This window comes from Gymnogyps californianus, chromosome 9 (assembly GCF_018139145.2).
Source record: "Gymnogyps californianus isolate 813 chromosome 9, ASM1813914v2, whole genome shotgun sequence".
Lineage (NCBI taxonomy): Eukaryota > Metazoa > Chordata > Aves > Accipitriformes > Cathartidae > Gymnogyps > Gymnogyps californianus.
The window spans coordinates 7,285,734-7,309,509 of record NC_059479.1 but is presented as its reverse complement, the minus strand read 5'-3'; the positions used below and the strand labels follow the sequence as shown (position 1 = coordinate 7,309,509).

At 36.5% G+C, this 23,776-nt stretch overlaps 1 long non-coding RNA gene across 1 annotated transcript in view; it reads right to left on the bottom strand.

Annotated features, from left to right (window-relative positions):
• Window positions 1–19,807: 19,807 nt before the first annotated feature.
• LOC127019738 (uncharacterized) overlaps window positions 19,808–23,776 on the bottom strand; it is a 140,973-nt gene continuing 137,004 nt past the window's right edge. Inside the window, exon 3 of the long non-coding RNA XR_007766971.1 lies at window positions 19,808–20,419. This is a non-coding gene — a long non-coding RNA (uncharacterized LOC127019738). The remainder of the gene's footprint in view (window positions 20,420–23,776) is intronic.

Genomic DNA, 23,776 nt, shown 5'->3' with positions numbered 1-23,776 from the left:
GCAACTGTTGAAATTGTTTTTTTCAGTTTTCCCCGATTTCTAATATAGGGGTCCAAGATTAACCACAAATGCCGCTGCCTTTCAATGCAGCGGCCACTCCACAGCAATATACGACTAGGGAAGGAAATGCAGAGTACTGTCTTCAAATAAAGTGTGCGGGCATAGAAATGGGACTGGCTTGTTCACTCCCACAACTTTACAACATAAATGAAGAAGCAATTAGAAATACTAAGTATTTTATCATGTATTCAATGGTCTTTCTGATCTAAGTGACTACAAACTGATGGATATCCCAGACGTTTCTTGAAGTGACCTAGAGTAACTAATGACAACAAAGAACGAAGGTCTTTGTTTTATGTCTCCTCCTTAACATGGGCTACTGTAGCACCATTGCAGTCTCCAGGGCAAGTACCAATTCAAAAGAAAATGGGTCACCTACTGAGTTACTAAGACCTTTTCCAGCTACAATAGGATTGAATTTGGAGGTTTTCACAAACATGTGGGCCCTACAAAGGTTGTATTAAGGTGGGAGAGGGAACCGCTGCCATAGTCCATTAGTCCTACGCTGGAGGAAGTACAAATATAGCAAGTACTGAGAATAATATCTTGAAATAGCGCCACAAAGAACAAGGTACTATCTTACTGTCATTAGTCCTGCAGTTTGCTATTGGTTGATTAATGTAAGTGTGCTTGGTTTCATAGAACATGAAGGAGTAATTTCATACAGAGCTCTCCTAGTGGACTCAGAAGACATCTCAAAGTTGTTTCTGTTGCTCTAATGGAAAAACATTGCAAAACCCTTATGAAAAATAGTGTCTGATCCCCAGACATTTGCATAAACCAGGTTAAACCAGAAACTACAGAGATACAATCTATGACTTCCAGCCTAACACTAGAGTGAGGCTTTGACCATGCTGATGTCTACATAAACTTGAACAGGAGGATTAGGGCTTAGGTTAAGTAATATGTATCTTAGTCTTTACTGTATTTATTTCTTCATAGACAGTGCCTTGTACTGAGAAATAAATAATACTTTGCTTCGCACAAGTTTCTCTGTTTTATATCGATCACAAATTGTGAAAAGAAGTCTGCTGAAGAGGCAAAAAAATAGCTGGACTTGAAGAGAGCCTGTTGTAATGGAGCAGAGTAATAGGGAACCAACTTAACTTTCTGATAAACCATGAGATCCCACCTTGAAGGAAGAAGAAATACAAACTCATCACAAACTGCGCATGCAAAGAGACTAAGCAATGGGTCAAAGGAACAGCTTAACCTAAACGAACATATCTGAGTGGAACAGAAAAGCATCACTGAGACCAAATTCCACATACACTACATAGCATAACTACTCTCAAAGCCAATGTCCTGGGGAGAAGTAATCTCCATTAACTCCAACAACACAACTGCCTTAGCATCAAAAGCTGAATGTAGTCCCTGATTCTTGATCAGCACAAGCTAATGAGAGCTAAAAAAAAAGTTAATTTTGACACATACTGTTAAAAGTTTTATTAAATTACAAATAGAGTTAATTCTTTCTAAAGAAAGAGATGTGACCTCTATTGTTCTTTCAGAAGAGTATTCTAGTCCCTGTATGTACGTGGCAAGTTACGTCCTCTTATACTCTTGTATCAAATGCAGAAGTTAAGGGTCTTGCAAACAAATTGTAAGGAATCGCATTCTTATTTATCAAAATCTTAACGATTTTAAGCTGCCAGTATCATTAACTTATTCAAATTCAACAGTAACTGGGAAGTAAAATCTACAGTGCTGCAAAATAGGAGAAAGTCTACAGAATGACACAGTCTGTATTGAGGGCTCAGGGTCCACGATATATGTATTGCTAAGAGCAGAGCTATTTAGCACTAGGAGTGGTCTGGTTCCAGGGACAATACTCTCATTAACAGGTAGATGCTCTCCTGGAATGCATCTACTCATCCAAAAATAATCCAGTTGGCATGCTCCAAGACTGCTTCATGATGCATATGAAAGTATGATTACCTGGAGGCAATCAGGACATTTACTTCAAACATACACTCCTGATCCAAATCAAAATGCTAATGTAAACTCACTCATTGTACCATACGGAACTATAAACATCCACAAAATTCACTAGCTGTAGCATCAGAGCGCTGCAATTAAAAAATGAGAACAAACTGCAAAATCATTTTCTCCCGTGTATTTATGTGCAAGTTTCACCGTACCACACAACCTACCCTTATCACAAAACAAAGATCTAGATATTTCATCATAGTATACTTAGTGACACATGAACAAAATACAAACATGAAATTTAATATTATATAAATTAAATGATAATCACATGCTCCTCCTCCGTAGTCTGATCTGAATTTGGAAGAAGCTTAAGCTCCTATTAACTACAAAAATACGTGATCAGTTTCAAGATGTGTTCAGCAGCTAGCAGCTTCCATTTGGATAGCAAAATACCTACCGCAAATAAATAAGTCTACAATTGCCAAAGAGTTCCCAATATACCGAACTCTTCTAGAAATCTGACTCTGATTGCAATTACAATGTTCTTTTGACATATTTAGCCTCAGCCATCCAACCTATGACTTCTGTAGAAGTCTAGGAATTACACCAGTTATCTAGTGGGATAATGAAAGTAAAAAATAAGTAAAAAACTTTCAGGGAGTTAGGTTGAGACAGACTGGAATTTGTAAGGAAATGATTAGAAATGATTAAACGATGGAGGTTAGCTTTAAATGGTGTGAAATTACTTCAGTACCAGTGGAACTTCATTACTTTTTCTGTTTGTGTATAACAGATTTTTTGGAGTATAATTTCTCTCTTGAAAAGCTCTGAGATATTAAAATATATTTGATTAACTAGTCAAGAAGCAAAGTAAACAACAGCCATTTTTATATACTAGTATCCAAATAACTTAGGAGAATAACTGTGAGCACAATGAAAACTAAACAGAGCCAGAAATGCCTTGTAAATATCACAGTAGATGCTTCTGCCAAAATATTGTCAACTAGTACAGATTACACAGTGCCATAATTACAGTAGATGACATAAAATTATTATAAATTAACAGTTTGCAGTACAAAGGCATACATTATATATTTTTACTAGGTAACTACGCAAGTGTATGAAATGAAGAACTGTGAAATAGTGGAAAAGTCATTAAACTGATCTAAACTTTGTATACAATAAGCACAAATTACAGGCTCATTTTTCACAAGGTTTAAATTCAACGAATCTGTTATTAAGCAAGGTTGTTGGAATCAGGGAGAAAGGTGTTGAGACCTACTATTCCATTTCTGTATCAGGATAATAACTTCTTTTTAAAATAAAGCTATGTATATAAATTTGAATCCCAGGCAAAAGGATTTTGAATCAAAAGTTTAAAAAAGCAGTAGGAATGAAAGATGACTGGATAATGACAAGACCCTCTGATACGCTGCAAAGAGGTTCTCAACTTTGTCTCTCATGTGCCACCTAGCACTGGAAAAGGTTACAAAGATCAATATACTTCTGATACGACAGGAACTGGTATCTTTCAACTGCGTGAGTAGTCTTGCATATTCTTTTTAGTCTTTCTAACAGAAAATAAAGTGCAATGTCACTCAAAATAAGCAGAGACTAATAGCCCCTTAATAAAACATGAAAAACGTTTAACTAAAGCTTAGAGTAGATTGTATGGACTCTTTTGACATAGGACAGGATTGCTTCATCATTGCCTGGATACCTGTCTCTGAATCTCAATACCATTTTAATCACATGATCTCATCGCAAGTATAACCGCAACAAATTTTCATAAAAGTAATTATTTATTGTTTCAGTTTTATATGATAACCCCCACTGTTGGCCAATTATGAGGACTTGACATCTAATTTGGACTACGGATCTTCTTTATTTTCTAAGTGCATATGTTGTAAATGCTGTACTAGATTTTCTGTCAATGCGATGAATTGTATCTTATCTGTATCTGTGTGAGTGTGAATATTTATTTTTAGGCTGTCTGAAACATATCATAGTTTAATACATTTAGCAAATATTTTTCATTGACTTTATAGACAGATTTGATCACTGGTGTTAAATTCCTTGCAAACAGTAGTTCCCATTCTGTGTTTTACTTATTTAGAGAGACATGCCAATATCCTACTGCAGAGACTCATATGGTGACCATAAGCAACAGCCCTATTTTCCATTTAAATATTGAGGAAGTAAGACTTATTTGCTGTAGGTTAACATATATATGTAACATATGTATGTATATACATGACAAGTATATTTGCATACATCTGACAGATTTAATTTCACAGAGACTAAATTGACCTCAGCTTTAGTAACCATTTTTAAACTCAGTTTTCCTTAATTTGTTGTCACTTCTGCAAACCAGGCAGGACCAGAACAATGCTTTAGAGATGCATTAAGAACTCTGTTTCAAGCATCGAATCTTTGTCCAGCAGAGGTACGTTTAGGAATGAATTGGGCTGTACTGCTCCTTTGTCTCAGCTGACAGTGTCTTCTAAGAAGGGTTTTACACCAAGAAAGACACAGCTTTCCTTTAGAGTATCTCTGCATTTTGGCAATGCTTGATAACATATTTTGGATCAAGATGAGAAACAAAAAACCCACTTGTTTATTTTACAGTTTAAGATGATCTTAGTCTATTCTCTACTTGCAAATATTCACCATTTCTGAAATCAACTTCATTTCTAAAGATAACTTTGCTTTGACTGAATTCAGTTACAGTGAATATAATTCAGTCTCTGATTAGTCTATTAGAGATATTATTAATATAACTTTGATTTATTACATATAAATACATCTGTTATATATCAGCCAGTGACTTAATCTAACAGAAGTTATCTTGCAAAGAAAATGTGCCTTCCCCAAGGAGCACTCTTGCACTGTCACAGTAGTTGTTAAATTTAGGAAACAAATATGTCTGTGACTTGTCATTTCCTTCCTGCTTCAATCTGGTTTATTAAGGATTAAAACTGGTCTTGTACGTTGTAGCATATATGCATGGCAAGAACTTGCCCTGCACAGAGCTCACAATATACCTTATCTGTAAAAGCATATACCTGTAAAAACCAACAGCGGGATATATCCCGTGCACACTGTGAACCATAGGAATCTGATCAAAGACTAAAAAAAACCGCATTAGCATGAAGAGTTAAATGCAAATTATTCAGAAAGTTTTGAAGTGCTGCAATCACCTGTTGCAGTTTTTGTCACCCATGCCCAAGAAGGCTTTGCTTCAACTTGGCCAAACGTCAAGTCTATTCTTGCAGAGAACAGATAAATGAACAATAGTAGTAGATGAGGTATATCAAGTCAGACAATCAGCAAAAACAGAGTTAACAGGCCAGCTGTATCCTGGCTCCTGTCACACGACATAATTCCAGTTTACAGAACATTTTGCCATAATCCTATTCTACTGATCAACAACAGTAGTCAATTAATCTAAAGAAACATGATGGATAGAATACTGATTTCACACCTGCAAGAGAGGAAAATTGCTAGCTCATTTTCATGGAACATTACATACCATTGTTTTGTTTTGGGTTTTTTTCTTTTGTTTTGGGTTTTTTTTTTTGTGGTGAAGAACTAGTGACACAAAGCAGTTTAAGGAACTAAAGGTCAGATTACACAGCTCCTACTACACAAAAATATTCATGCAAACAAGTCTCTGAAGATCTGTGTCCACCTACAATCATAATTTACAGAACACAAGTACAGAAAAAACATCAGAAAACCATTTTCCGTTTCAGCTCAAACTCCAGCTTAAATTGGTCGCACTCTCTAGATCATCTTTTCCAGTCAAATAGTAACTTAAAAATCATATGCTTAAAAAAAAAAAATCTGAAACTCTTAAGTTTTACACCTCTATATTACCAAATAGTTCTACAAAAGATCTTAGGCAGAGTACATACAAAAGTACTCACCTATCTGTATTTTAATCCTTCCAAAAGGTACTTATGCTGAAATGCCAAATAAGAGTTCCTTCTAATTGAGGGTACGTGTAAGCTTGCTTCTATTCTGATGACTTAAAAACCACCTGAAGTTCGGAGTTGTTATTGCTCCATTCCAGCTCTTGCCCATCTCTAATATTGGGAAGACTAGATAGGGGATTTTCCTTGGGATGAAAGTTTTTACAAGCAGGCTTTAGTGAGCAAATCCGGTCTCCAGGTCCTGTGATTTACTCTGCCTGCAGAGCTTAGTACTCTTGGAACTGGCATCATAACCGCTTGTCAGTTAATTTCCCTGAACTGAGTAGGATAATTTACACCTGTGAAATGTCAAGAAGAAAGAGGAGGGGAAAAACACCAACACTAAAACAAAGGATGGTTTCTGTGTGATAGTTCTAATACTGGCAGGTGAAGTACAGCTAGCAATCTTATGCACTGATTGTCAAAAACAAAAACATGAGAAGCTGAAATTGAAGGGATACTTAGAAGTTCTCTGGTCTGCAAAAAAACTTAGCTACTATTCTCTTTTTCTGACATTTTCTTAGTGTTTGATTTATTTTCTAATGACAGTGTAATGCGCATTGACACCTTTTCATTTCCACATCATCAAAAGTTCTCTAAAGGCTTACACTGAAATCTCACTGCTATAATCACAGTGGTATCAAATTAGCATCCTAATGAATTCTCCATGGACTTATGCCCTCATGTATTTTCCCCATTCTAATCTCATATCATAATAGCACCATAACTGGGTCCCTACAGATTCCTACCAAAATCATTATGAAACAGTTAACATCACAGACACACTACATTAAACTGAACAGAAAGTAAGAAGCATTATAAAAAGAACAGATTCTGAAAAGTAATTACTAGATACAGTTATGATATCTGTTTTGGGTTTGGGTTTTTTTTCCCATAATATTCCCAAAGAAGTCATTCTTTGTGAAAAAAGCTACTTGGGAGCCCCCTCAAAATTCTTGATATGGAAAATATTCAATAGAAAATTTTCAAGCCATGCAGCACAAAAACATGTTAGCTGTTGACTAAACCCATGTTTAACGGTCAAGTAAATGAACAACTGGAACTTAGAGCACAACCTTGTGAACATATACGCACTAGTACACATTTACACGTGAACAACCACCATGTAATGGGTTTCAGGATGAAACTGTTTGACATAGAGGACCAGAATCAGTAGTAGGAGCAGCACAGAGTTGTAAGCACATGCTTATAATAAGCGTGTTTATTGTATCATGGCAGTTTAGACATGAATGACAAAGGAAACAATAAAACATTAATTTCTCCTTTTATAGAGCTCTTGTCTAATAAGAGGCGCCAAAATATTTGGCATCTGTATCAGAGGAGCTGAGCACCAGTACCTAATCAGTTCTTCAAAGAGAAGCTGCAAACAGCAGAAGTCTAAAAAGTCTCACCCTTCATTAGGGTGCCTAACTCAACAGTGGTGTTATTTCAAATCTAAATAAACTTACCTGTTTTTCCGAATTATACACAATATTTGGGGTGGGGGGGAGAAATCTGTGTTTCAACTAGTATTTATTAAATGGGGAAAAGACACTTCTAGAATTAAAACTGTCCGTCTCTCTTGCGGTTCACGATGACTAAATTACTGACGTCAGTAATATGCTAGGACATAAGCTGCTGTATTGAAAAAGATGCATGTAAATCTCTGCAATGGCAAGAGACTGACAAGTCTCTAAAACTCCATTTTACTCTAAAACTTTTTTTTAGTGCTGGTAACTACATACATACCAGGGTGAACTGTATTCTAAATTATTTTTCTTTTAATGTAAAAGGACACTCAGCAACGTAGCTAAGTAAAGCCTGCCCGAAATAATGCACCAAGTGAACGTCAGGTGCAGAAATGGAATTGCAGAGCTCATGACTTCCAATAAGGAGTGTACAACGGATTTTACTGCCAAATGCAAATTACTGGAGATAAGATTCATTCTGTCTCTGGGGAAAAAAAATACGCTTTATGCAGTCCTCAGTGGTGGTTCCCATTTGAAATAACTGTCTGCATTTTTATCTCCCAGTAGAGGTATGTCACATAGAGCACTGAAGAGAAGCTGTACGTCTTTCCTGTAGTATAGCAAAAATATGGAGAGAAATCCCAGGGGAACAGCTGAAGTCATTTTGATGGGGAAGTAGGAAGACCAATAAGATGCAGTCCCATAAATTCTCACGAAAATCCTACATCTCCATCTCACTTCTATCTGAATTGGCAGTGGATTAATTGCTTAGGTCTATCATCTTTTAACAATCTTAAGAAAAAAAAAATTACAAAACTTTGATGGTACTTATATTAGGAACAGAACAGAGTATAATAATTAAAAATAAATAACAAAGTTGGTCATGACAGAGTGTTACACAAGGAAAGTTTGAGTCACTAAAAAACCCTAGCTTATTAAATTTCTCAAGTACCACATGAGTTACAGTAGTAATGGATAGCATTAATGACAGCTTGCCATAAGATAGAACATTCTGACAGTCTTTTTGCCATAAAGACTCTTGTATAAAAGGATTTTGCAAGTATTTTTCAAACATATATCTGTGTTGAGGGCTCAGCTAGCAAGTTCAGAATAGATGGAGATGAAAGTGGTATACAGCTTACATCTGGAGAATACAGTCCTACAACAGCTAATACTGGAAGGATGAAAGGATGAAGTAAATTCAGCCAGTTGATAGTGTTCAGCCTTCCTTTTGTAGGTACAATGTGAAGTACTCAGGCCAGACTACAGAATTACTCTTCACATAATCAGGAAGCAGACTGCTCTTGAAGGTCTGAAGAGCAATGGTGTTCAGAGTAACAATGCAAAATCAAGGCTCTTGTCTGAACCGACTTGAAACATCTTCAGGCATCCTGATCAAAAAGGGATACTAAGCTTCCTCAAACTGTCTTCTGGTCTTACTGCTTTCACATGGTTGACCTAATTAATTTCATTAACTATGCTTATTTTTAGTATAACCTACAATGCCTTGAAAAATGGTCAGTAAAATTAAAGATATTTAGACAATGAGCATTTCTGGTATTTTTGTTTGTCAAAAATACATTTTAAAAATACTTTCATTTTAGCTTCCAAACTATAAAATACAACATAGGTAAACTTTCTAAGCTTTTGCATTTCTCATATTAAAAAAAAGTTATAGATCTTTCAGAGATCTCTGGCTGAACACAGAATTGATCTACAGCTATTTCTGTCCACTTTGCCATGAGGTGCCACTTAAGATTCTCTAATGTGAAAATACTCCATAAATAACAGTGGCATGGTTATACAAGAAACCTTGAAGTAAAATGATCTCCAAGTGCAATAAAATCTTTGGAGATATGTTCACTTTCTCCTCCAAAAGAGCTTCATCTAATTGACAGAAAAAGTTGTTTTGCTACAGATGTTTTCAAGTTATAAATTTAAAGCAATCTTGATAAACAGGTTAATAGCTCAATTTTAGTTTTGTAAAAACAGAAATTTACAAAATGTGATGAATGATCCTTTGAAATTATTTTTCTGATTTTTTTCTTACCATGTTGGGGACTCAATTCACACAGTCTTACAGCAGTGATTTTAATCTTAGCCTTATTATGACAAGAACAACAAAACATAAAAGGAAACATCCCTCATAATGACAAAGGAGGAGGATACATACGGGCCATTGAAGCCTAGTTAGAAACCCAATTGCCAACTCATTTGTCAGTGCACTGGCAATAAATTGACCAAATTAGTTTTGCTGTTCATCTTATACAAAGAAAACAAACCTAATTGACGGGGGGGGGGGGGGGGGGAAATCACTTCTAAAAATGGTATGACCATTGAAAACCTGAACTGTTATTAGTAGTCTAGCAAAGGCATGAAAAAGAAAAAAAATAATAAAAAAAAAAATCTGCCAGCATCTTGCCAGCGGTCCCTTGAAGGCAGAAATTACCATCATGTTCTTGTATTACTCAGTGAAAGCATTCCCTCTGAAAGCATGTGATAACTATTTGTAGCTACAGAATGCTGTCTGCTTCAATTCTAATTTAGTGTGTGGCTTACCTAGCCTCCACATCATTAGTACTTACACAGATAACATTCCATATAAAAAGCAAACTGGTTCCTCAAAAACACTGCAAGGAAATTGCTGTGTAAGTGCCAGCTGAAGAGAAAGGCAATATTCTGCTCCTCACAGAGATTTTCACCAGTGCTCAGCACAGGAGGTGAAGGCACTTTTTCTGGGGCTCTTAGCTTACCTACATGCTTCACACACTTAAATGACATATGCTAGAGAGTCAGCAACGCATGAATTTTCCTGGCAGCTCTAAACAGAAACAAACTGCATAGCCTTGACATTACTTCATGCTGCCTGAGATACAAACTCAATTAACTTTTCACGAAATTCAATAGAGAATCTTAGCGATTGCTAAGATCACTAGGATCAAGATGTTCCTCCATTTTCTTTGGAAGCACAGCAACATATCATCACAGCACAATCTAAAAACAACTAAATGGGCTGTAGAGACATTTTAAAATAACATATACCGCAGCTCTGAGAAGAGCCTACTTCAACAATATCAGGAAGCTGTAAAATATTTTGCAAATATTTCTTATAATTTAAACATTTATATATAGCTCCTGCTATTGCCTTTTAAGTATTCCTCTTAAATTCTCTCATGTAAACATTATGAGCCTGGGAATACATTTTAAGAAAATATAGTAGCATGTACCTAAGCAGGCAAAGAAAAAAAAACACATCATCAAGCCATTTGTGAATAAAAAGAGTTATTGAATGGAGTTTTATGTCCTGAAACATGAAGACCTGTTAGCTTTTTACACTTCCAGAATACAGTAATATTTTATGCGCTGTTAAGATGTGCATGCGAATAAGAAATAGCACCTCTTCTACTTTGATAAGCATTCCTCCACACAAAAGCTCACAAACACTTCCCTCATATCTATCCAGGAATCATTATTTTAAAAAATAATAATAAAAAATTGGCATTCTCCCCTCAAAATATTTTATTTTAAAGGAAAAAAGTATAAAGCAGTCTCTTTTGCAGACCACAGCAGTTTTACTGAATGGCAAATGCTCATTATTATGCACTGATATGCAGAAGATATTACTGACAATTCCCAGAGTGTTCCCTCTTTCATAAACAGACTGTTGATGGCTGATGCATAATCCATCCGAGCAGTGCAATAAAAGGAAAAATATCACAAAATGTACACAGGGCAGTCCAAAAACTAGGTGCCAAAACTGCTACAGATAGTAGACAATACTTTTTCTTGACTGCACACAATTCTTATAGTCAGTGGCATTATTTGTGAAGAAATGTAAACTCTTATACCTCGCCAGTAGACTTCTGTGTTCGCAGAGACTTCTCAAGCATTACTATAAAGAGTGTTTCCCTTAATTTAATACAGTATTAAAACTAAAAAAAAACCTGTACTGATATGATACTGATGAAATTCCGATGTTTTAATTCCTTGTGGTACATGGGATAACACCTGGAAAAAATACTTCCTTATATGATAAATCGACTGAACTCTCCTGCCTAGACAGTCCAAGGCAAAACACACCAAATCCTATGGAACACGAATGCAACAGCAAATCATCAAATGGCATGATGCTTTTTGGCTGCAAGTATTATTTGTAGAGAAGTTCTTCACGTAAATATTTTATTTTACTGTCTATACACACAGCTTCTAGCACACTGGTTGTCTTAATGTCAACTTAGGCCTCTAGGTGCTTTTGTAACACAAACCACAGATGTAATGAGAGCTGGAGAAGTACTTATTATGAATAATTTGTGGCAAGTTTTAGGATTTGTTTTGAAACCAACTGTTCACAAAGACTTGCAATTCGGAACAGTTTGACAAACAGCTAAATAATATCAGTGAATAAATCACTAGACATTATTCCAGCGTAAGCCAGCAGCCAAAGCTCTCCTCGAGCGCTCCTGCAGTCAACGAGGCTGGCTATGCTTGCTGGAAAGCTGGAGCAGTGGACTGACGCCCAGGCAAACCCCAGAAGCTCTTTGAGGCCGTTTCCCTGCCTCATTCTCTTTCACAAAAGGTAAGCCTCCATTCGGGTACTCAGAGCAGCCCCAGTTCTGACAAGGGCTGCAGGTGGGTATCACGTGGCATTAAATTTTTTTCCACAAAGACTGAAAACATATCTAGGGCTGCTGAGAGTGAGGGTCTGGCAAAGCAAAGCAGAGAGAGAGCAGAGCTGCAGCCAGTGTGCTGGCGGAGAGCACCAAGCAGCTGGCACACCCATGCGGGCATCCCATTGAGAGTACAGGGAGCAAGAACCACTGACGCTGAACCCAGTTAGGAAGGGGTTGGCAGGAACAGTTAAAAGTGAACAGATCCAGTAGGAGCAGTTGGTAACAAAGACAAGCAGGGACACCTGCTCCTGGCCACTAAAGCTATGAACATCAGCAATGCAGATGACCAACTCTAACAAGACTCTCTTATCTAACAGAGGAACCATGGCTAAAGGGGTTTTGCTTAGAGCCCAGGAAACTCAGCTCCCAGTTCAGCAGCAATGATCCATGCACTTGGGCAGCCCTTGGCTGACTGCAAGACCCTCTTCCCCAGCAGCTCTTGTGCTTTCCCAGATGTTTTGAGGGAGAGGATAAGGAGAGTGAGGAAAAGGAAGGGTCAGTAAAGCCAGCCAGAAAACTATCTCAGAAAGATGAGTTTTCTATATTCTTATGTTGTCAGAGATGATGGCTGCTGTAGGATTGGGACATCTGCCACAAGATCCTCACTCTCCACACTTCCTAATTCCGTCTTCAGCAACAGTAATAGGGGCAGCAGTTACCTGTGTTGGCAGGAAAGCTTTAGGCTAGTCTGGCTCCTTGTTTCTGATGCATCAGGAAATCTGACAGCCTATTTCCTTGCACCCTGTTGTGTGACTGTGACATATGGCTACCTGCTTAAACTTTGAGCTGACACTAGTTGTTTCCTGTAACCATGAACAACAAATTCTAGTGGGATCCAATAACTGAGCATAGGAGCTAGCCCATCTCAGTAATTCCATTCTCAATGGTAGGAAAAGGATTTAGTTGGGATGATAGCCAATTTGGAGAGTGGTTGGGGTAGAGGACAGGAGGTGAGGAAATTAACTCTGCCTGCTTTTGGTGCAATAGATTTTTCAAAGTGATCTGTTACCATGCTTACTTTCTCCTCCCCTTCCTCCCCTTTGTTTCCTTAAAAAAAAAAAATCCTTCTCTCTTCTACCATGTCTATATGATATAAAAGCAAGCCTTTAATGTGACAGTCCTTCAAATCTTTCAAGCCAAATCCAGTGCAAGAGTTAAAAGGAGTTAAGGGTTCATTCACCTTTAACTTCATGAGTCAAGAAGGTTAATACGACCCTTAGTCTAAACTTATTTCTGCTTTATAATCCTGTTACCATGTTTTCAGTACAAGTCCTTTATGATAACATTCAAAAATCTTGCTGCCTTTTGCTCCTCAAATACAAAAACTAACCCTTGTTTGTGACACACCAACTAATATTGTGCAGCTGTACTTATACTAGTGGGAGGTGGTTAGGATGTCACTAACACAATTTTATCTGTTCAGGTGAAGGGTAAACAAAGAAAATGATAGAACACAGATAGGAAGCTCTGCTATAATTTTCATATTTTACAAACTTTTCATTATATATTTGTTATTTCTTTTTGGTTACAATTTTAAAAGAAGTGTGAGAACATTACTGTCCACAGGCTCACTGGGATATGAAACTTTCCTCTGTGAAATTTGTTGCTATATCACCGTAACTGAACTATTCTGAAATGTCAGCAACATATTGTCATTATTAATAAAATGTCTGAATTGAATCAGATTTGCAACTGGAAAAGAGAGAACACCTATTTCCAGCCTTGGAACATTCGCTATGCTATCACTGCTGCTAATGCTGCCTATGTCCCCTTTATAAAACAAAATTTGTTTGTTTCTTTAATGGATGCATGGGAATGTAATTATAACAAAGTAGGTACACAAAAAAACTTTGCACAAAGCATTAAATATATAGTAAGAAGTGTATTCAGTTTCAGCTTTTACAGTTCTGCATACAATGACATCAGATAAATTTGTATCCCATTTCTAAACTCAGACATATGCATCACAAATTCTTCTAATCAAGATATATAAAGGTTACAACGATCTACTTCCCAGTCTGCCTTCCTAAGTTACAAGACAAACCGAAGTTTTGAATTTTCATTGCATTTAAGAGGTTGATTTATTGATATTTTGGAAAAAACAAACCCCACAAAGGTCAAATCAATAGCTAAGAACAGTTGTAACAGTGTTTTGCGGTGGGTAGACATGGTAAGTGAAAACATGACTGATAAGGTCATAAAGTTCAGTACCTGAATATGCTTGTTTCACCTATATTCTCGAAAAGGCTATAATCTTTGACATACTATGTAAATGGCATAGCAGTACTCCTAAACTTACTAAGACCCAATACAGGAAACCAAAGGAAAGTAAAGAAAGAATTTTTCAGCAAAAATAAAAAGATTAAAATAAAACCCCTTCTCTGAAGCAACAGTTAAAAGGAGTACAAACTGATGTAGATCATTAACCGGGGTCATGCAGCATGAGCTTTCTTAATAAAAAGTCACAATTAAGAGGATGGGAAATGTCACAAGAAAGGCTATCTGCATTTTTCCCTTTGAAATGTGTTTCCATGATATATTTTTTTTAAGAATAATTACATAATGGACCATATGCTGTATGGAATGCAATTGGATCTTGAATTTGCTTTGGATTCCTGATTGCTGACATAGTTAATACTGGCAGTATTTTAATGATTAAAATATTCTTGGAGACAGACATATACACAAATGCGTACTTTTTTTTAAGTAACACATATTGTTTCTAATTATTTGCCTTATGTCAGTTGATAATTTAGGATATGCATAGGACACATTTCCCAATTAATCTCTCAGAACCCTGAAGCAAGAATTTCTTTTGTATATAACAGCTGGCATTTTCAAATACATAAGTCCAAAGCTCGGAGTTCAAAAACCCTCCAAGATACCTTGAAAACAGTTTTTATAATACTACAAACCAGAAAATACTGTCATTAAAAACAAGTAATTTCCAGCCTAAATAATGCAATTTTAGATTAATGAAAGCAATGGACCAACAGAGAACGAACACTCGCTTCTCAAGAAGAGCACAGTATGTGCCTTTATGCTATCAGGACACAGATGGCGGAGTGCTTTACAAACTAGGAAGGTTTCCGGCTAAAACATAGGCACAATACACAATGGCCAGTGATAACTTTTTAAAAGCCCTAAGTAGTCACACCTCTGAAAAGTTGCTACTTTTGGTATTTGCTGTTAAAACTGATGAACAGGGATGACAACAATTATGGCATATGAATAGGCTTTATACAGCCTTCTCTAAGTAAAACTCTTTTTCCTTGTAAAGCTCAATTTCCTTGTCTGTAAATATTAATTTTTGTTCGATCTAGTTAGGTTTTACCTGGCAAGTGTCAATCTGATGAAGCCAAACTGAAAACAGTTTTTATCAGCTTCATAATAGAATTTCTAGTCACCACCAGAAAGATGCACACACATTTTCACTTACTCCGGACCAGTCTAAAATACTGAATTTCAAATTTTGTCTCTCTTTACTCCAGGCCAACATCATGATTCACAATTTTCTGTGTCTCCCTTCAGTAGCATAAGGCTATCAGTTGTTTTGAAGATGGTCTCTCAACCTTTCCCGCTGGAACTTGACAACTTCCCACAAGTAAGCCACACAGTAGAATGAGATACACCCGTGCCAAACGTACAAAGCATGTGGCTAGTGCTTGTCATGGGACATGGAAAATAGCAGATCCAGGATATGATGAGAGCATCCTAATTCCCTAGGTCAGCATGCTGAGCTATTTTGAGGCTTGCTTTTGCCACTACAACGCTGATTTTTTTCCCCTTTTAGCAGGTAGAAAAATAGTTGTGAAAAGACATCTACATGACCATGATTTCACAAGACAACGTTTACCTGCCTTAATTTACACCTTAGAATCTAAATTTGACACTTAAATACACTACATGTACCTCAGCAACTTCAAATGCAGATCGATCCTATGGGGGGAGTGATAAACTCCTAAATTTCAGGAGACAGAAAATTATGTTTTATCGCAGATTAGTTGCTAGTTTCCCATCTCCTGTTTTAAAGTCTGGCAATTTGACTGTTTTTTTAATTAATTTATTCTGTTGCTATGGTGACAGTTCATCTCTGTCAATCAGCAACAAAAGACCAAGGCACACCTTTCTGTAAACAACTGCAGAAAGGTAGTATTCTGTAGACACAACAATTAAGAAATTGGATTAGTTTTGAGGAAATTAATATATAACTCTTACAGTAAGAAGTCCAAATGATGTTTATCTCCCTACAACATTTATTTTTGTCATTAGAGTGCACATGGGTAAGAAAATGCAATCACCTGAACCAAGCATTTCGATGAAAGTGCTATCCAAAGCCTGGGGAGAGGAAACTGCCGTGGTGAAGACAGGACAAAACAGATGAAATTCCAGATTACTTTTTCTCCACTCATATCCCATTTTAGTAGGTATGTAATAGTGGAATGCCTATAACTTTAATAAAATAGTGAGATAGGTATTAAATTGAGAAAACTCTGCATTCTAGTTAGAAACCTTTTCATACTATATATTAAATGCCTCCATTCATAAAACAGCTTCAGAGTAAGCCTGAATTGAAACTGCATGCTTCCCCCCAGAGAACATAGCAGCCCCACTAAGGGCAAAGCTTTGGCTTGAAGTTTATATCATTATGGGGCAAGACTCAAATCTCTCTCTCCTGCCTGACACTTCATTATATTGCTATCCATTCTTTTTACTTCATTATTTTAGATCAGGAGAAGGCATATACAAGACCATTTAACTTGGCCAACAGCTTTCAACGCTTCAGCAGTTTCTCTCCACTGGATCACTTATTTTTAATATTTACCATTAAATGTAATCTAGCAAAGTATTTTGTTAGTTGAATACTTTTTTTGTATTTCAGCACTCGTTGGAGTTTTGCACTTCTCTCATAATCTTAAGTTTCATGTATTTTTCTTTATAACAATGCGTTTTACCATGCTTGTTCTTGCAAATATTTTGAAGAAATCATCTGACTATTGTTTGTATTATTCTTTATGCTCACCAGTTAATCATTTTCATTTGCTTTATTAATTCAATTTAATTAAACTGAGTTACAATATCATTGCTGCTAACAATTTCTTAAACATTTCAAATTTCTCTATTAAATGGTTCACTATATGTTACACAGATACTTAAATTCCTTAGGGCATTTTAATGTTCCCTCAACTTTGGCTGTTTCACAATCAAACTTTTGTTTCTTTACTTATTCTTAAAGTGCACGTTCAGATAATACTGTGATCATTAGTTCCTACATGCTCCGGTTTTTATTAAGTAGGCTTGTCTTCTGCACAGGATTAGCTCCCAAATAGCCTTTGACTACATGGATTGTTCCACAAATTGTCTCACTAAGCAATGCAGTATTATCATAAAAAAATATATTCTGAAAAATATAGTTATCACAACCAAAATCTCAAGAATTAAAATCCTCCACGATCAAAGTTCTGGCTCTCTTGCAGACTTTTTTTTCTTCTAAATCAGCAATACATTTTGTTATCTGCTTTTCTTAACTGCCCTTGAGGGTTATAATAACTGGATTACTTTATTGTTCTTATCTATTAAAGCTTTCTTATGCATCAGCCAAAGTACATACTTATTTCTCTGTGACAGCCCAACACCATCTCACGTCAATAGAATCAAAACATTCCTTTTCTTGTTCATCCTACAGTAATTTTTGTGGTTTTCAATGTTAAATTGTCAGTGATTTTCCTTACTGGAGAAGCTCCGATTTCTGTTTAGTAGACTGCATTGGGTATGGTCCTCACATTTATTCTAGAGAAAGACAGTATGATGTTTTTTGTTTCACATTTCCATTAATTTTTATAGGTTAAGCATTACTGGGGCCTACAGTTGGAGTTTCTCTTCATTTTTTCCCCTTTTTTCTTCATATCTAGTCTAGAAGTGTATGCTGCATAATTTAAGTCAACCTGTTTTCTCCTCACAGGACTCCTATGTGACTCTGAACAGTAGTGCTACCAATGTCACTGTTCCACATGCATGCAAAATCACTCAAAAACCTGACTGTAAGCCTGTATTACCAGCAGGATCATCTTTATGCTGTGTTACCAGAGAAAGAACTAAAGATAAAGACAGATATGAAGATGATATTGCTGAAGAAGTGAAAAAGCACTGCTGGGCAACTCTATTAACAACTGCATATATCTGAGTCAGATGGAGGGAAATAAAAGGGCCACAATGGTTACAGGATATACATCCAAGGAACAGTAGCCCTTTTATTTCACTACATAGTGAATAAAGGAATTACTATGCCATGAGTTGATGGAGACACAATACAAATGGTGATATTTCCAACTGATATTTTAGTTCTTAACACACACAAAACAAAGTATCTTAAAACAGTGAATATGTTACAGCTCCAGATGCTAGAGGTCTGCATTGCTTGTTTTTATCACAAAATGTGCCCATTAAAGTCTTTTGTGAGGTAAGGAAAATCCCTTGGTGCACCTGATACCATCCCTCTAGTCAGTGAACAGTTACTTTTGAACAATTATAACACAGTATATATAAGGTGCCAGCCAGTCAGTTGTGCATTGTCCCCACTAAATCCTGTTTATGATTCATTTCCATCAACAACGTTAACATACTAGCTAAGTACTTTGGGTCACTCTAAAACAGCATGCTGCTGCAATATGTTTCAACTGTAGGAAGACAGGAACTTCTGTATCCAGGGTACACTGATTTTTTTAAAAGATGTCTGAGGCATGACAGGATTTGGATTTTTTTTGTTTTGAAAAACAGCTGTGCTGGAAAATCCAAGACCAAAAGCTTGAAGATGAATACCCAGAGAGCACAAGATCACGTATATGACAGCGGAAGAAGCCAAGCGAGGACAGATGACAGAGCTTTTCTACTGACTCACAGTATGAAAAATCAACTTTTTTGTCTTATCTGCTATGAAATTAATCAGATTCTCACATTATAGTAGTGCAAAGAGCTACCACCTGTGTAATTTCCTGAACTCACTGGATTTTCTTTTGTCTGGCACCTTCTGCGCTGCCCAGTGTCATTCCCGTTTCGTTCATAGGCTTTGACAGCGTGAGTACATTTTCTCTCCAGAGCAGACAGCCCTCAGCTGCAGCTTTCCACACTGTGAAGCTGACACCACACAAATTAAGATGTGCCTTAAACTTGTCCTTGAAGTGCTTTGCTTGCTTACTGACCTCTCAGCTATTCACTACCATTTTATAACAAACAAAAAGGGAGGGACTTCTAGCACCTTTCCAGTATATACATCCCATAACCAAAATCTACAGCAGTACCGCTACAATACTATTTAATCACACACTCAGAATTCAGTTTTTGAAACCTTTTTCCGCAAATATTCAGGTATAATAAGGAGAGTATATACAGAAATGGCTGAGATCTTGATGCAATAACTATATATTTGTCAAAATTTTGCAACTGCATAGAGCAGTAGTAACAACAGATGGCTTGGTAGAAATTTACCTCTGTTTGAAGTTCATTGATTCTCATTCTAGACACTTTTATTTTGCCAGACAGTAGTTTTTGAGTGGTTTTACTATTGATCATCATGTTCTGATGCAGCAGGCTGCTGAGGAAAAAGTTAAACTAACTAGAACTAATGAGCAGTAAAACTTGCTAGCACAGATATAGTAGTGGTCAAATGGCAGCAAGCACAGGACACGAAGAAGAAGAATGCGTCCAGTTTCTCAGACTGATTTATTTTTTAAATGTTTAGAAAGATCCATTCAGATTCATTATCCAGACAATATCACATTAAATGGATAAAAAGCTAGATTTTAACACAATGTTAAAATGCATATATATTATATGAATTAATTCAGGAGAGAAGAAAATAAAAAATAAAAATTATGCAAAGGAGCCCCATTTTAACTTGATATACTTTTCTTCTCTTCATCAACAGTAAATGTAATACCCTCCTTCTTTAGGGAAAATTAGCAGTGTCCTGTATTAACTTAGCCTTTTAAAACCAATCGAATGCACTGATGACTGTTTCCATATACTTCCAATCTTCTGTGTGAAATTGTTCCCAAATTAAAGCTCATTTCCCTTTTTCTTTTTTGTACTTTGTTCCCTAGTTCTTCAACATTTGAAGCATTTATCAAATGCTTTTCGGATCTTACTGTTTCCTTCCTTTCCAATGAAAATGTGATTAATCCCTGAAGGACTCAATTAAGATTTTGACCAAAAATCATGCTGCAGGAGTGGGACAGGAAGGGCTGGTGCGACACCCAACTAGTGATGATTAGCACTGTTACTGTTACATCTCTCAAACCACAAACCATCCCAATCCCTGCAAAGAAGAATGAGTATTTTAAAAGTTTAGTATTCATTTATTACAACACATGCAATACAATACTTTTGCTGAGTAGATATAAACAAAGACTTCTTATGATGCCTCTGTGCTATTTTGAGAGCATACTACTGCCGCATATTTGCCTTGTGACCTCAATGAATAAGATTGCCTTGGCATAACCAAATTTGTACTGGAACACACTTAACATCAGCACAGCTATGACTTGGCTTGACTTTTTCCACTTATTGACATCCTTAAACATCCCGGCTGTCATAACACGCAAGCATTACAAAGCAAAAACGTCCTCTTGTGTATGTGACTGGGTACTAACCTTACATATTACCACTTTAGGTGAACACCAGCAATTGCATTTTCAATAGCATCATCTGTCGTTTGCCCCTCTGCTTAGGCTACTGTCCTGGTTTCGGCTGGGACAGAGTTAAGTTTCTTCTTCGTAGCTGGTACAGTGCTGTGTTTTGGATTTAGTGTGAGAACGATGTTGATAACATGCTGATGTTTCAGTTGTTGCTAAGTAGCGCTTATCTTAAGCCAAGGACTTTTCAGTCTCCCATGCTCTGCCAGCAAGCAGGTGTGCAAGGAGCTGGGAGGGAGCACAGCCGGGGCAGCTGAACCAAACCAGCCAAAGGGATATTCCATACCATGGAACGTCATGCATAAATGGGGGGGAGTTGGCGAGGAGGGGCGGATCCCTGCTCAGGCATCGGTCAGCGGGTGGTGAGCAATTGCATTGTGCATCGCTGTTTGGGTTTTTTTTTCCTTTTTTTTTTCCCCTTTTCTTTTTTTTGTTATATTCCTTTTCATTACAGTTATTATTACTATATTTCATTATTATTATTGTTAGTATTTTATTTTACTTTAGTAATTAAACCATTCTGATCTCAACCCATGAGTTTTACCTTTTTTCCCCTGATTCTCCTCCCCATCCCACTGGGAGCCGGGGGGGAGTGAGGGAGCGGCTGCGTGGTGCTTAGCTGCTGACCGGGGTTAAACCACAACAGCTACCAACTACCTTTTTTGCTTTTTCACAGATTAGGTCATTTTAAAAGATATTTATCTAGAAAGACTGGAAGGTTCCTTACATCAGGCCATAGAGTGCCACATTTAGTAACTTACTTTTTCCCATTGCACAGTAATGAAGCTTACAGCAATCTATTAAAACACATAGCTAAATAAATATGACTTTAAATACTAAAACATTAATATTATGCAGATGTACATTTTGAGACTTTATAGCATCAAAATATTGGAAGAGACCATGTCCATCTTCTGAGAAGAAGCTAATTAGCAGCAAAGAGTGTAGTTAAAAGCGTTCCTAAGAAATTGGGTCTTTTTCCTGTAGATTTTAAGGAAAACAATGGTGTCAAAGAGAGCTTGAGCTTCTCAAGAGCTTGAGGAGTGTAAAATAAGAGGAATATAAAATGAAAAGAAAAAAATATTTTACTTTTCGAAAGCTGAGGAAAAGCCTGAATACACAAGTCTAATGAAAGGAGATAAAATCTTACAGACCAATGTAGAAATATTTGAGAACAAGATCCAAGATGAAATCCTCAGGCTACATGGGCTCCCATATGATCTGGGTAAGAAAGAGCTGGTTAATTTTCTTGAAAATTGGATTGCAAAAGCTTAACAGCTTGCAGTTGAAGATGACCCACTTTGCGTTGAAAAGGCATACAGAAAACCTTTAAGAAAAGAAAAGAAAAAAAAAGAAAAAAAGAAATCCTGAGTAGGAGGCAGCATTAGGCTTGGCCGCTGAGATCACAGATATAAGGGAAGGATCCTCCTCAAGGCAGCATATAAGGATAGTAAACTTATTTAATATACTTCATGTTTTCTTCTTTTTTTTTTTCTTCTGTCTCAAGTGCTATCGCTGCAGCAAAGAAAAGATTCAAATTAGCCCTGCCGAAGAAGAGAAGTGAGGTGGCCATTTCCGCTTCTATTTCAACAGGAAATAAGATTCCACATTTGTTTTCCAATAAAGATTGGAAAGGACAGGATATGCATACCTGTTACAGCACTCTCTGTTGTTTCAAAGACATGCCTTTCGCACATTCAGAACTCTACAGCTTTGAAAAATCCCTATAGCCAAACAGAAAGCATAACCTAATAAAACACAGTATTAATGAGACTTCATAATTGAGTTTTAAATCTTTTTTGGAAAAACATTCCGTGTGCAGCACCGCAGGAATCTTTGACAAAAAAATTTGCAGTCAGCTCCAGGTTTTGATCTTCACCACTGCATATCAAATGGTACCAAATAACAAGCAACAAACATGTCATTTCCAAACTGGTAATGACCACAAATGTACTGATTTCTACCAGTTTTGTATTTGTTCAGCACTTCTGAAGACAAGATCTGAGATATCAAGTCACCCATATGAAAACTGAAATTAGTGAATCCCTTTGACTTTTCTTTCATCATAGGATGCAAATAAATTCACATTCTTCATAACAGGAATTATAAAACTTATACAAATATTCAGTCAGTACCTTCATAAGAGGATTTATTTGTAAGTATCAGGAGGAATAAAGACCAAGCATTACCAAAAAATTTAGGAAATGCAATCTCAGACTTAAAATGTACAATACCCCTCTTTGCAGACAGCTTTAATGATGAAATAACAGATTAGCATTTACATTGCAATACCTTATATATCTGTAAATCAGATTCTATGTTGGCTAGCTGGTTTTCAAATGCATTTCTTATTTCTTAATGTTCAGTTTTTCCAAAATCAGTAACTACACTTCAGTGCAAGAATCTTAGCTGTTCAGCAGCTCACTTTCTCCCCCCCCCCCCCCTTTTTTCTTCAAAATTCCATGACAGTCCTCTCAAATCACATAAAATACCCAAATTTTAGAGAGGAATAAACCCCCAAACCTACAAACTTTCAACAGCTTTATCAAAAAAGTTCTTCTACATTCAACACCTACTAGAATGATCCAAACAACCCCTTGAGATAATGGCATGTTAAATTAAAATGCCATACAGACCTAGTATTATTGCCTGACTTTCTACTGCTATTAGGAAAGACCAAAAGATAGAACTGTAACTTTTTGAATGTAACCATAGGAATTCCACACTTCAAGGGGTTTTCCTCATACTAATTTTCTTACTTGTTTCCACTTATATAAATGAACATGGGATTATACAAGACCCCATTTACATTACATCTCATAGTTGAACAGCTGCCTCAAAACTTTAATTAAAAGCATTCCAAACAGTGTTAGTTTTCAAGCTTCCCAAGAACATTTTATTTATGTAGTTCTACCCATAGTTTGTTGATCTGCTCTAGCTGCCATTCTTGATTCTTATCTGTAGATAATTTTTCTCCTATG